The sequence below is a fragment of the Echinops telfairi genome, unplaced genomic scaffold (assembly GCF_000313985.2).
Source record: "Echinops telfairi isolate 266 unplaced genomic scaffold, ASM31398v2 ScPeMD7_7423;HRSCAF=8461, whole genome shotgun sequence".
Classification (NCBI taxonomy): Eukaryota; Metazoa; Chordata; class Mammalia; order Afrosoricida; family Tenrecidae; genus Echinops; species Echinops telfairi.
This window is the reverse complement of record NW_022111323.1, coordinates 3,750,845-3,765,657: the sequence shown is the minus strand read 5'-3', so window position 1 is coordinate 3,765,657 and position 14,813 is coordinate 3,750,845. Positions and strand designations below refer to the sequence as shown.

The 14,813-nt window shown below is 39.0% G+C and overlaps 1 protein-coding gene, 1 non-coding gene and 1 pseudogene across 7 annotated transcripts in view; 2 read left to right on the top strand and 1 right to left on the bottom strand.

Moving 5' to 3' along the window:
- Positions 1-14,813, top strand: part of ARHGEF9 (Cdc42 guanine nucleotide exchange factor 9) — a 308,501-nt gene that overhangs the window by 139,369 nt on the left and 154,319 nt on the right. The gene's annotated exons all lie outside the window — the stretch shown is intronic.
- LOC105979763 overlaps positions 3,946-14,813 on the bottom strand; it is a 42,998-nt pseudogene continuing 32,130 nt past the window's right edge.
- Positions 11,148-11,254, top strand: LOC115872321. Its single transcript, XR_004047800.1, has one exon. It is a non-coding gene; the product is annotated as a U6 spliceosomal RNA (small nuclear RNA).

Sequence of the window (14,813 nt, the reverse complement as noted above, 5' to 3'; positions counted from 1 at the left end):
ATGGGGAAGGTGAGCACACAATGATGATTTTTGTCCTTTGATGCCTGATACCTTCAACACCTTGCAATCACACAGACTTGTGTGCTTCTTCCATGTGGGCTTTGTTGCTTCTGAACTAGATGGCCACTTGTTTAAGCCTTTAAGACCCCAGACGTTATATCGATAGCTGGGCACCATCAGCTTTCTTCACCGCACTTGCTTAAAACATACTTTATATCAGTGGTTCTCTACCAATGAAGGAATGATTTTAAAAGGAGAAACATAGGCTAGGTTTTTCTTTTAAACGATTCCCATTTTATCCACCTCATTCTCTTGATAATTTATTTCTTTTACTTTCAAGATATTTTAAATTATTAATGAGAAGAAGATATTCATTATAGTAACATATTTCCAGTTGGGCACCTAAATATTGAACATTTTAAAACTAGTCATTTATGACAATGTCCAGACATAAGGTCCAGGAATTAGGCTTTGGGTTTCTATTCTATATATCTTGACCTTAAGGGGTAACAAATTGCGACCTTTCTGGTATTATTATCTGGAAGGGAGAATAGTAAAAACTATAGATGATAGAAAGAAAACTAAAGAATAACAGATGTAATACCACTGTATTTTTTGTTTGTTTCAAACTAGTTTGTGTGTCACAAAATAATTTAAGTCGGTTTACTTTTCCTTCCTTTTATAACCTTTTTTTTTACTTTTTTAAACTTTTCCTCCTTTTATAACCACTCAGACTTGTGTTTACATCTGACGGGTCAAAAATCTGAAGAGTTTTTAAGGCAGTGACCCTTGTCTTAATTTTTTTAATGTATTATTATTGCCCCTGTTATTTGTAGAATATAACACATATGAAAAAAATACTATATGTAGTTGCACAGCCTATCACACCAGAACAATAACAGTGCCCCAGTAAATGCCACCCCACCCCATATGTGTTTCATTTTCTTCTATTTTTTTTTTCCTTTTTTCACCCAACCTGCCTCCTACTTCCCTCTCCCTCTCCTCCATATTATCGTGTGCCCCTAGTCTTCAGTTTTTTCCCTTAGTATGATCATCTTTTTTTTGTTTTGTTTTTCCCTGCTCCCCCGGTCCCCCCCAATAATCTTTTTTTATAGTAATGGTGTCATGAAATATTTATCTTTATGAGATTAATTAACTTTGCTGAGCTTACTGTCTTGCAATTTTGTCCATGTCCTGAGGTGTTTGACAGACTCACCATTTAAGGATGCATAACATTCCATTGTGTGTATGTACCAGCGTTTATTTACTCATTCTTCCACAGATGTACTTTTGTTTCCATCATTTTGCTATTTTAGAAATTGCTGCAATAAACATGGGTATGCATATGCATATTCATGCTTTGGTCTTTATTCCTTTAGGGTGTATACCAAATATGGAGATAGCAGGATCATAAATTATTTGTATTTGCATCTGTTTAGGAATGCTCCATTCTGCAATCCCACCAGAAATGTATGAATGTTCCAAACTCTCACTATCCTCGTCAACATTTATTATTTTCTGTTCTTTTTCTAATTTTGCTGAGAGTGTAGGTGTGATGTGGTATGTCAACATTGTTTTAATTTTGTATTTCTCTTATGGCTAATGAATGCAAGTATTTCTTCATGTGATTGCCGGCCACCTGGATATCATCTTTAGTAAATTGTTTATTCATGTCCTGTGCCAATTTTTGATTGGGTTATTTGTGTTTTCTTGTAGGTGTGATGTTGTAGGTGTTGTGTATGAAGGAGTTGTAGTTTTCTATAGATGTTTGAAATTAACCCTTTGTCTGATAATCTGATATACCTTTGCCAAATTCCACCCCCCCATATATAATTTCTTACAATTTCAGGAAACTATTTTATTTGGAATTTAGGATTAGAATCACCTCACAGTGGTACAGAGGAAGAATAAAAAGCAGTTCAGCTAGAATGTTCTCTTTAGTTTAAGAACAAATTCTTTAAGATAGAGTCTCATCCAGTTTTCTAGCTGATCCACCACAGGTTTTGTCCATGTGCACACCACTTAGGATGAGAATCACATATATACATGAGTTAAGTACATCACTTCAAATTGTTTACATAATGCCAACCTAAATTAAAATGATCAAAGATCCCAGTTAAAATCCGTTTGAAAACCCTTGTCTTAAACCTGGATAGTTTATGTTTGTTCCAAATCTGGGACAAGTAACCCTAGCCTCTAACGTGGTCACTAACCTAATAAAACAGAGGTGAGGAACCTCTTTTCTGCTGTGGGTAATTTTGGATATTTATAACATAATTCACAGGCCATAGTGATCAAACACTTAATTATCTCACTCCTAATGGGATGGCTGAAACTGCTTCTCTTTGGTGAGGCACTTGATGATTTCAGGACAGCCCATGTCTGTATAAGGTCCTCGGACCCGGCATTCCCAACACCTGTAATTAAAGATTCCCTTGGTAGTCACATGCAAATATCAATGGGGCCCATAATATTATGTACATATTTATAAACCACTAGAGAATGTGAGAGGAGTTCAGCCTTATCTTTAGGTGTGGCATACCTCATCTTGCCAAGCAACAGCAGATGTACCTTAATGGACAACAACAGCCCATTTGTTACTTTAATTAGCACCTGATGTAGTATGCTACCCACTGAACTACTAACCACAAAATTAGCACTTTGAATCCACCAGTCGCTCTGAGGCAAAAAGTTGGGGCTGTCTGCTTCTGAAAAGAATTGAGTCTTAGAAACACATAGTGGAAGTTTTACCCTATCCTATGGGTGGCTATGAGTCAGAATCAACTGGATGACAATGGGTTTGGTTTGAGTTTTAGAGAGGAAATAAAAAGACTAAACAGTTTACTATAATGAAAATATTGGGTACCAGATGTCAGTTCAGTCACTCCTAACAGATTTGCCAACCTTCCCAGTGTAAAACAAAACCAAACTCACTGCCATGAAGTCAATTCCAACTCACAGCGATCCTATAGGGTAGAACTGCCCCTCTGGGTTTCCTAGACTGTACCTCTTTATGGAATATAAAGTCTCATTTTTCTCCTGCAGGACACCTAGTGGTTTTGAACTGCTGGTCTTGTGTAATGCAGCTCAACTCCTAAAAACTATGCAACCAGGGCTCCTGATCTTCCCAGTAGACTGGTTGAACGTGTAAAAGCAGAAAAGACTTTAAAACAAAACTTAAATTTTATTAATTTTTCATGTCTTTTAATATTAAATGTTTATTTACGTATACTTCAATTGTTCCCCCTTTTAGCTTGTAATTGTTTGACTGAAATTTGAGCCACTAAGGTGAGTTCCTTTCTGAACTTGAAGGGTGATTAAGGGCCATAGTTTTGGGTTTACACATCTCTCTCTAATCAGTAAGTGTAGTCTCTTTTCCTTTTTGATTTTTTTTTACATTTTCCTCCCACACTATCCCAAAACAAAACAACTTGCTGCCATTGAGTCTTTACTGACTCTTAGTGAACCTATACGATAGAGTAGAACTTCCCCTGTGGGTTTCCAAGACCATAACTAATTATGGGAGTAGAAAGCCTTGTCTTTCTCTCAGGGAGAGGCTGGTGGTTTCAAACTTCTGACTTTTGAAGTAGCAGCCCAATGTGTAGCCCACCAGGGCTCTGGGTCCATGACTTCCTAATATTATCCTGTTCAGAGCAGTTGTAGTGTTAGCCAGCACCATCTAATTCTTCTGGTTTCAGGGCCATAGAGAGGGATGTTAATATGGTTCATTGACCCACTCATTGGACTAATTCTTTCTATGTGCCTTCCAATCCACCCACCCCAACACACACAAATGTGTCTTTGTTTCTTCCCCCTATTGCTGACTCAGCTTTGAGATGGGATCAGATTTGACAAACTCACCAGTTACACTTGCACTTCCTACAGCTCTGAATACATGCTTGCCTCGATCCCCAGACACGCACCATTCAACCTAAAGGACTAGTTTTATTGTATACAGAAAATCAGCCATGTGCACAAGCCCAACTTGGTGATGAGTTTCTTGGCCTTGGTCTTTTTCAGCTTGGTGATGTGAGCCATTTATTTGGGACCCAGGATATTGCTATCTCAGTGGCAGCAGATTTCACCATATCTGTCATTGTAGTTGGTACTGATGGCTTCCACCAGCTTAGCTAGGGCTCCCTTGTCTTCCCGAGTTCACATTTGTGAAGATGAGAGTGGTATAAGTCTTTCTGTGAACCAGGCACCCCAGCTGGACCTTGCTCTTGATGATGCAGTAGGGGACTCTCATTTTACGGCACAGGGCCAGCAGAAGACTATCAGCTTGATGTGGCCCATGTCATGCATGATCACCATCAGCTGAGCTTTCTTGGTCTCCACCAGGGAGGTGACAGTGTTGACCCCAGCTTTCAGGACAGGCAGTCTCTTGGTGGGGGTGTCCCCTTTGACAGCAGCCTTCTTTACAGCCCTGGCTGGCAGCCTCTGTTTCTTCTCCTGCTTCATCTCCATCCAGCAATGAGGGCCAGCTCCCACAGCTAAGTAGCTGTCCAGTGGTCCAGGGCCTGAGTGAACTGGTTGATGGTGGGGGGCACCTTCAGTGGTTGTACAGGTTAGCCTGCTGTTGCTGCAGCCAGATGTAGTGCAACCACCAGATGAAGTCTCTTAGGCTGGATGTCCTGGCCGATGCCAAAGTTCTTGCACTGCTTCTCAAAGAAGGTGGTGTTTACCACCTTCTTTGCCTCCTGCTTCTTGATGAGGCCACCTTCTTGCCCTTGACCTTCTTCCCTTTCAGCACTGTGACAGGCTGAATGAGAGAGAAAAGGAAGGGATTTTGGGTAATATGTACGCAGCAGTGGAGTTCACCTGCCTTTCATTGTCATCACTCTCCTTTCCTCCATGCAGGAAGATATCAATAGTTGCACCTTACATGGACATTTACAAACTTCTAAAACACCAGTTGTTGCTTACTAAAGTAGGATGTAGAACATTGTTTTTTGTGGACTGTGGTATGATAATTGACCTTAGTGTCCCTTGAAACTATAATTCTGAACTTCCAAGCTTATTCTCTCAAGGTGTTTGGGTAAGTCTAAGACATCGTCATAACATTGCCCTCTATATCCTTCACTACATTCTTGAATATAATTGCAGCAAAGGTAAATACTCATTTAGAAATATTTTTTGTCAAACTTATATATATTTGTGGATATACTCTAACTCTCCCTCTCACACCCATTTAGCATGCAGGTTTTTGAAATATACTTGATTTTTTCTTCATTTTGAAGTTCTGTAACTATAGTATTCCCCTCCTTTTATTTGGTAATTATCTTCATTAAGTGGCCCCAATGGACCTTTTGGAAAAATGCTGAATTGCAGGCCTAAACAACACCAGTTCAAATCCACCAGCTGCTCTGCAGGAGAAAAATAAGACTCTCTATTCTCTTAACAATATGCAGCCTTGGAACCTCTATATGAGTCAGAATTGACTTGATGACAATGTGTTGTGGGTTAATTGTCTTCTTCATTATAAATTTATCTCTCATTCTCTGTTTTCAGTCTTGTACATTTACATTGCTTTGTATGATAGACAAGCTTCTCTAGAGAAGAACAACCAGGACACTTATGATTTGATAGATAGATGGATAGATAGATAGATAGATAGATAGATAGATACAGCATGAAGGAATATAACATCTAATTAGTCCACACAGCAGTACAGAGGGTTCAGTTCAACTCACTTCTGTGGAACAGTTAATATACTACAAGTCCTTCAACTCACAAGGACTTCTGGGTCCAAGGTCAAGTAATCAGACAGCTGTGTCTTCCCTAGGTCAATGCAGGCAGTTTGGCTATAGGCAGCAAACAGCAGGTCAGGTCACCAACAGTCAGCAGCTCAGGAGCTTAGCAGAACAGACCCATATGGGATATTCAACTGAAGTAATGTAAGATGACAGGCTCCACCAGCCTCAAGCTCAAGCGGTGTATACACCAGCAGCCTGGCAAAGCAGGTCTCAAAGGAACCTCAAGCTCTAGCAACATGATCCACAGGTACTCTGTCCCACAGGTAGTGAAGCTCACAATTTGAGGCAGGGAACTAGTTAAAGCAGTGGCACGCTGGTCTAATCACCAAAGAGTAAGAGAGAGAGGGGCAGGCCTTGCCGAGTCATTTACTTCATTGCCCTCCAATCAAACTGGGACCTTATTAATCCTACATGCTCCTAGTGGCCAGGTTGGCACAATAAACCTACCTATCACACTTGGGATACTTTATATTTCTCTGAAAATGTCCTAATTTTGCCATCATACTTAAGGGACAGTTTTCCTGGGTGTATGTTTCTTGGTTGGTAAATTTTTCTTTAAAAATTTTATAAATGTCAACCAATTGCCTGTTTCCCTACATGGTTTCTGCTGAGAAACCAAAGTGCAGTCTTCTTGATTCTCAATTGTAGGTAACATTCTATTTTGCTGCTCTCAGGATTCTTTCCTTTTCTTTGGTTTTTGAATGTTTCATTATGAAATGCTTTAGTGATTTTTTTTGGGGGATCTACCCTGTTTGGGGTTTGTTAAGCTTCTTAAATGCATACCTTTTTATCTTTGGTGATGTTAGGGAAGCATTCTAGCAATATCTTTTTGAGAGTTATTTCTCTCTCTCTCACTCTTCCTTTTGCTCTCTCTGTTGTTCTCTTCTTGTTCTGGGATATCTTTCACACTTAAGCTATTCTTCTTGATGGTGATCCATGTAATTCTCAGATTAGATGTTCTGTAATTTTTTAATTATTTTTTTCTGATTTTTCTTTTAGCAGATTAATATTGATAGATTTCTCTTCAAGCTCACTATTTCACTGTTTTAGCTATTGGTTCACTATTGGTTTAATTCTACTCCTTTTCCCTCTCAATATATCATCTAATAATCTTAGTACTAGTTTTTATATTTCTATTTGCTGTTTTGTATATTTTCTAAATTTTCATTAATTTAACTAGTTTTGTGTTGTGTTTTTGTTTGCTGGTTTTTACACTTTGTATTGTTATTTGGGTGAAGCAGTTTGTGAGTTTTACATTAAACAGTTTATATGCATTTTGTTTCAACTCATCCATTTTAATCCCCTCAAGTATCATTGCATTTAATCCCCTCAAGTATCCCACTTCCTTCCAGTGTTTCCTGTTTCCAATACTTTTCCCCTAACCTTTTGCCTTAGGAAAATTGTGTATTCCTGTAACATAAGGATGAGTTCAGTTCCATGCTTGAAGGGTGACTAAGGGACATAACCTTGGAGATCACAACAGTCTCTATCCACCAAATAAGCCTGATATCTTTTATGATTTTGAGTCCTATTCCACATTTTTCTCCCACTCTACTCAGGATCTTCTAATGATCCTCTTCAGAGTAGTTGGTAGTAGTAGCCAGGCATCATCTAGTTCTTTTCTCATGGTTGCAGAGATTGATATTTCAATGGTTCAATATTCCATTCGACTAATTGTTACCATTTATCTTTAGATTTTTATAACTCTTCTTTTCACTGATCAGGGATAGAACAATATTTGCATCTTCAGATGGCTGCTTATGCGTTTCTTGGACCACAGTTGCTACTTGTAAACGTAAGATATAGATGATTGTCTTTGGAAAATATGTTATGCAGGTTGGATTCAATGTCTCCTGACCCTACGGTTCTATACTCACAGGCCCAGTGACTCATTTGTTTGGGTATTTGGTTATGTCTAAGAAGTTTTCATAACATCACCTTCTGTATGTGCCACCACATTTATGGATATATTTGCAGCAAAAATAAATAAAACCAAAAAAAACGTTTATCAAGCCAATTCCTGAACTTATAATAATCCTGTATGACAGAATATAACTACTCCTTTTTAGTTTTCGGAGGTTATAAATATTTTGACTGTTTTATTGCATATAATTTATATCCCATACAAACCATTGGCTTAAATATATTTAAAGGAGTTGTGCAATCATGAACGCAACCAATGTTAGAACATTTCTTAATTCCTGCACCCATTATTATTAGCTCCCCAGTACCCCCGAACCTTCTGTATCATAACCCTGTCTAGTGACTGTCTTTAAAGATTTACCTATCCTGGATTTCATATAAAGAAAATCATACAAAAACCCAACAACAGCAACAAAATTAAAGGTAGAATAACCACAATCCAAGGGTAAGCAGAAGATAATAGAATGCAGAGCAAATTAAAATGGGTCAAAAAGAAAAACAATTGATATGATGTTAAATTGAAGCCAAAATATACCTGCATAATTCATTTTAAATGCACTTTTTCTGAAAGCAAGACTATTCACATCCCTAATCAATGGTCAGAGGAGATTCACAGGAGGCTAAGGCCATGTACAGTCTTTAAAAATGGATTTTGGAATTTCGCTGTCATCTATAGCCTATGTAAATCAAGTGTTCAAGATTAAGTTCTAATAAAATTCCCTCCTTTGATCTTGGAGTATATTATTTACAATCCTTGGAACACAAAGGGTGGTATGCTCCTGTATGGATTTAGCAGATAGTTGACTTAGATGACTGATTGTTTTAAGACAAGCCTTTAAACCTAGACACTATTCTTCTGATAGCTGGTCACATTGTAAGAATGAATGGTTCTTGTAATAGGTCTTATGATTAAGTATGAACGCAAAATCAATTTGTATAATAGAGGACATTATAAATTATACCCCTGGGGCATAAGTTAATTCTACTGATAGTGTCACTAATTTAGGCAATGGTAAAGAATTTAAAACACTGGTGTAAAAAAGGAAATTATACAAGTAAGTATAGACCAGTTTTTCAGGTTGCAATACATGAATTTTGACTTGTACAGATTAAATTCTTAAGTGACAGGACACAGTTTACAACAACAGTGGGAGGTAGTGATAAAGCAAAACTTTCAATAACGCTCATTTGTAAGGGCAGATCCTTGCCTACTGGATTAATGTATGTCTTAAGAAAACAAAGAGACCATTAAAATAGTAAATATATGGTAATCCTAGGCAACCATTTATTGGACACCTTCAAAGCAAGAGATCGGAACCAAAATCTAATGACCACCAATTCCATAACATTTGAATAGCAGTTATCTGCTTCTTCTCACACTAGAGCATTTCAGCCTTAAGTCCAAGGGAGTATTTTGGTTCTATAGATCAGCTATTGGTACGTTTGAAGTAAAACCCAATTCACTTAGTGGGATTTCCACATCGAATTGTTCTAAAGTGGCCTATGAAGCATGTTGTGTACCTTAAAAGGAAAGAGTCTGTAAAGTCCTGGTAGTCTATAGCACATGGCCTGAGTCACCAAGGGTTGGATAGAAACTAGGTCAAAAGTGTCCAATTAGGAACATAGTACTGGGTGTTTTCTCCCTTTGTGTTTTATATAAGAATTTTTCTTTTTTTTTTTTTAATCCTGATTGGAAACTGTTCCTTCCAGTTTACCCACACAGACTAGTGTAATCATATGTCAGTATTTTTCTACATTTTCTTTAATTCTTACAAACCTCTTGGTGCTTTCTCCTGCTTCCATCATTTTGTTTCTCAGAATACCCCCTTATTTGTTTTTTCATCAAGACCATATTTACCAACTACTGCTCTTTCCTTTTTGTTTCCAAGTTTTGCAATCAAATCAATAATTATCAATGCATCTTGACTGTATGTTTGATTAATTTCAGATTGATAGAATTCCCTAATTTCATCACTAGCTTTCATGGTTGGTACATAAATTTGAATGGTAGTTGTATTGATTGGATTTCTTTGAATGAGGACAGATAAAATTCTATCACAAACAGCATTGTAATTCAAGTTATAACTTAAAATGTCCTTATTGCTCATGAATGCAACACCATTCTTCTTCATTGTGGCATTCTGAACATAGTAAACCATATGATTTTCTGATTCAAAAATGCCAATACCAGTACATTTCAGCTCATTGGTGGCTAGGATATTGGTCTTTATGCATTTGCACTTTTGAAGACTTCCAATTTTCCTAGATTCGTACTTCATGTATTCCAAATTCTGATTATTAATTGATGTTTTCAGCTGTTCCTTCTCATTTTGAGTTGTGTTCTATCAGCAAAGATCGCAAAGGCTTTATTCCCACAGGCTTTACTTCATTCACATTACCATGGTCAAATCTACTTTGAGAAGGCAGCTTTTCCTCAGGCATATTTTGAGTGCATTCCTACCCAAGGTACCCATCCCCTGTCACTATCTCTGACAATGTTGTGCTTCCAGTATATGAAGTTATTTCTGGTCTATTCATAAGTTTCAGGGGCTACTTCCTCAAAAGTGGACAGCTGAGTCATTCTTCATAGTCTGTTCCTAGTCTGGAAGCTCAACTAAAACCTGTTCACTTTGGGTGATGCTGTTGGCATTTGAAATATCAATGAAATTACTTCCAGCATTGCAACAACTCACAAGCCACTAAAGTAACTGTTCAGAAAAGGGGTGGATTTAATTGTCTATTGCTAGGAAATTTGGAAGTGAGTTACTCGGGTAATTGACTGGAAGATATCCATATTTGTACCAATTGCAAAGATAAGTGGCCATTCTGAATTCTTAAATTATAGAACAATATCATTAACATCAAATGCAAGTAAAATTTTGCTTAATATCAGACAATAATGGTTGCAGCAATATATTGACAGGTAGCTGCCAGAGATTCAGGCCAGATTCAGAAGAGGACAAGAAATAAAGGATATTGCTGATGTCAGATGGGTCTTGCTTGAAAACAGAATACCAGAAAGATGTTTACTTGTGTTTTATTACTATGCTAAGGCATTCAACTCTGTGGATCATAACAAACTGTGGCTAGCCTTGAGAAGAAAGAGAATTACAGAACACTCATTGGACTCATGTGAAAGTTGCACATGGGTCAAGATGCAGTTATGTGAACAGAAGAAGGCCATACTGCATGGTTTAAAATCAGGGAAGCTGTGCATTATTGTTGTATTCTCTCACCATATTTGTTCAATCTGTATGTAGACTATACAATCATAGAAGCTGGATTCTATGAAGAATGCTGCATCAGTATTGGAGGAAGGCTTACCAACAACTTGTGATATGCAAATGACACAATCTTGTTTGCTAAAAAATGAGGAGGAACTAAAGTACTTGTTGATGAAGATCAAGGATTGTAGCCTTCCATATGATTACAACTTAATGTCAAGAAGAACAAAATCCTCACAAGTGGGTGCTCCCTTCGGCAGCACATATACTAAAATTGGAACAATATAGAGAAGATTAGCATGGCCCCTACACAAGGATGACACACAAATTCGTGAAGCATTCTGCATTTTTAATTCCTCAAGCTGATACAAGCTATCTATGAAAAGCCAACAGCCAACATCATAGTTAATGGAGAAAAGACACAAACAATCCCATTGAAAAGGGGTACAAGAGAAGGATGCCTCTTTTTCCCACTGATATTCAATATCATACTGGGGGTTCTAGGTAACAATATAAGACAGCAGAAGGACATCAAAGGGATACAAATTGGAGAGGAGGAGGTGAAACTATTACTATTTGCAGACTACATGATCCTGTATATTGAAAATCCCAAAGCTACACAACAGGAGTACTCACAGCGATAGAAGAATATGGAAGAGTGGCAGGATACAAGATCAACAAACAGAAGTCGGACAGGTTTGCTGTACTCATCTGACAGGACCATGAAAGAGGAAATCAAGAAGGAAGTACCCTTCACAGTAGCTAAGAACAAACTGAAATACCTAGGAATATATTTAACAACAACAACAACAAAAACAACTAAAGAACTATACAAGGAAAACTACAAGACCCTACTACAGGAAATCAAAAGCAACCTCCACAAATGAAAGAACACCCAATGCTCGTGGATTGGAAGGCTTAACATAGTAAAGATAACAATCTTACCCAAAGCACTTTTCAAGTTCAGTGCTATTTCGACTCAAATACCAACAAACGTCTTCAAAGAATTGGAAAAACTGATCACCAATTTCTTATGGAGAAGGAAGAAACCCAGAATTAGCAGAGAACTCCTCAAGAAGAAGGACAAAGTTAGAGGACTCACCTTACCCGATTTTAATGCCTATTACACAGCTACAGTGGTCAAAACACTGAGGTACTGGCACAATGACAGATCCTCAGACCAGTGGGACAGAATAGAAAGCCCAGGAATAAAACCATCAGCATAAAGACAACTGATCTTTAACAAGGGTCCCAAAACCATCAAATGGGAAGCAGATGCCCTTTTAAACAAGTGGTGTTGGAAACCATGGATATCCACATGTAGAAAAATGAACAAGATGTTTACCTCACCCCATGCACAAGAATAAACTCAAGGTGGATCACAGACCTAGAAGTTAAACCCCAAACCATCAGGAACATAAAGGAGGGAATCAGGACAAACTTAAGAACATTGGCTCAGGGAATACATAGACTCACTACAATAAGGAAGGGTACACACACCGGTGAACTGGAAATCCACAAATGGGATTAATAAGAATAAAACACCTGTGCACCTCGAAAGACTTCACCAAGAGGGTGACAAGACAATCCACAGACTGGGAGAGGATTTTTAGTAATGACACATCGGACAAAGGGCTCATTACTAAAATCTATAACACCTTCATGGCCTGGAAAAAGAGGAAATCAGTTAACCCCCTAAGGAAGTGGGCAAAATAACTGAAAATAACTTTCACTAGGGAGGAGACTCATATGGCCAACAAGCATATGAGAAAGTGTCCCGGTCATTAGCCATAAGAGAAATGCAAATCAAAACAACCATGAGATACCACCTAACACTCCAGAGGCTAGCCCAAATCAGTAAATCAGAGAACAACAAGTGTTGGAGGGTTTGTGGTGAAATAGAAACCCTCCTCCACTGCTGGTGGTCATGTAGATTTGTACAGCCACGGTGGAAAGCAATCTGGAGATACTTAAAGAAAATGGAAAAGGATCTATCTTATGACCCAGTCATCCCTCCACTGGGCATATACCCAGAGGTGGTAACAAATAAAACATGACCTGTCATTTTTGCTCCAATGTTTATTGCAGCACAAATCACAATTGCAAAGGCTTGAAAACAGCCTAAGTTTTCATTGATAGACAAGTGGATTAGTAAACTCTGGCACATACACACAATGGAGTACTATGCAGCACTGAAAAGCATGAACGATCACATGTTATACGTCGTTTCATGGGAAGAGTTGGAAGGAATCGTGCTAAGCAAGGTAAGCCAATCTCAAAAGGACAGGTATAACATGAGTCCCCTGAGGTAAGTACAATCAGCACGGCAGGAACAGAAGAATAGACACTTATCTCGCAATAAATGGGTGGAAGCATAGGTAGTTGGGGAGAGGGCAGAACACACCCAGGGATCTACATGTGAGTCCAACATAAAGAAGGAGAAAGGGGGAAGGAGGAGGAGACCCGGGTTGGGGAGAAACTGAGATGCTGACATGGGGAAAACAGGGCACTAATCCACCCAGGGGAGTATTGGTTGTGTCCCCACAGAATTGGAATGTGCATACAGACCCCACTATGATGTGCCAAACCAGGAAGGCAACATAACATGCAGAGGAATCCATAAAAAGACTGGACTATATGACCGGCCCCAACAGGAATCAGCCTGACACCACCATGGAAGGGTGTGCCCTAGGGAATGACAATAGACCTTCTGGTGAGGGAAAATAACTGACCTACCATACCCAGACAGAAGCAGAAGCAAATGAAGAGGGAGGAAGCGAGTGGAGCACACCCAGGCCCACCAAGCCCTGAGGACAATAGCCCCACTCAAAGCAGCCAATGCACAGAGAGGACCATATGGCCGGCCCCAGTATGAGATGCGACATCCTGCACTGACCCATACCCCTACATGGGACAACACTGGAGACACAGTGTGGGATTTTTGCCCGACCTGACCCCACCACACCGAGGCAATACACTAAGGACGTGCAATAGAACAGCAAGTGGAGCAGAACCAGGAAGCCCCGTGGCAGTATCAAAAATAGACTTTGGGGTCAGGGCGTTGCACCACATCAGACTCAACTGGAAAACACTTCTAAAGGTCAACAAGCAGACCTTGAACTATGTATAGGCTTTTCTTTCTTTCTCCCCACTCTTCTTTTAGATTTTGTATGTCCTTGGCTTTTTGTTGTTGTTGTTGTTGCTGCTGCTGCTGCTGCTGCTGCTGCTGTCTTCACTTGGTTTTTCTGTGTCACTTTGGCGCTGTCGAGTTTTTATGTGCATATTGTTATCTCTGCAGGTCAATCTAGATAAGATAGGTTGGATAGACAATGTGGAGTATAAAACAACTGGATTGATGGTTCCAGGGGGACATGGGAGAGGTGGAGGTGGGGGAAGGGAAGTGGTGTTAACCAACCCAGGGACAAGGGAACAATGAGTGATTCATAACCAGTGGCAAGGAGGGGGTGGGAGGTCTGTTAGGGAGTGATCCATGGCAATGTAACTGAGAGGAATTACTGAAACCCAAATGAAGGCTCAGCATGATAGTTGGACAAGAGGAAAACAAAAGCAAAGAGAGGAAATAACTAGGAGGCAAAGGGCATACATAGAGGTCTAAATAAAGGCATGTACATATGTAAATACATTTATATATGATAATGAAGAAATATATCTATGTGCATATATTTAAAGGTTTAGTAGTAAGTTAGCAGATGGACATTGGACCTCCACTGAAGTACTCCCTCAATACAAGAATACTTTACTCGCCTAAATGGACGTTCCATGATATCCACCTTCCTGACATGATCACTGAAGACAAATGGGTGCATAAGCAAATGTGGTGAAGAGTGCTGATGGTGCCCAGTCAAAAGATATAGCGTCTGGGGTCTTAAAGGCTTGAAGGTAAACAAGC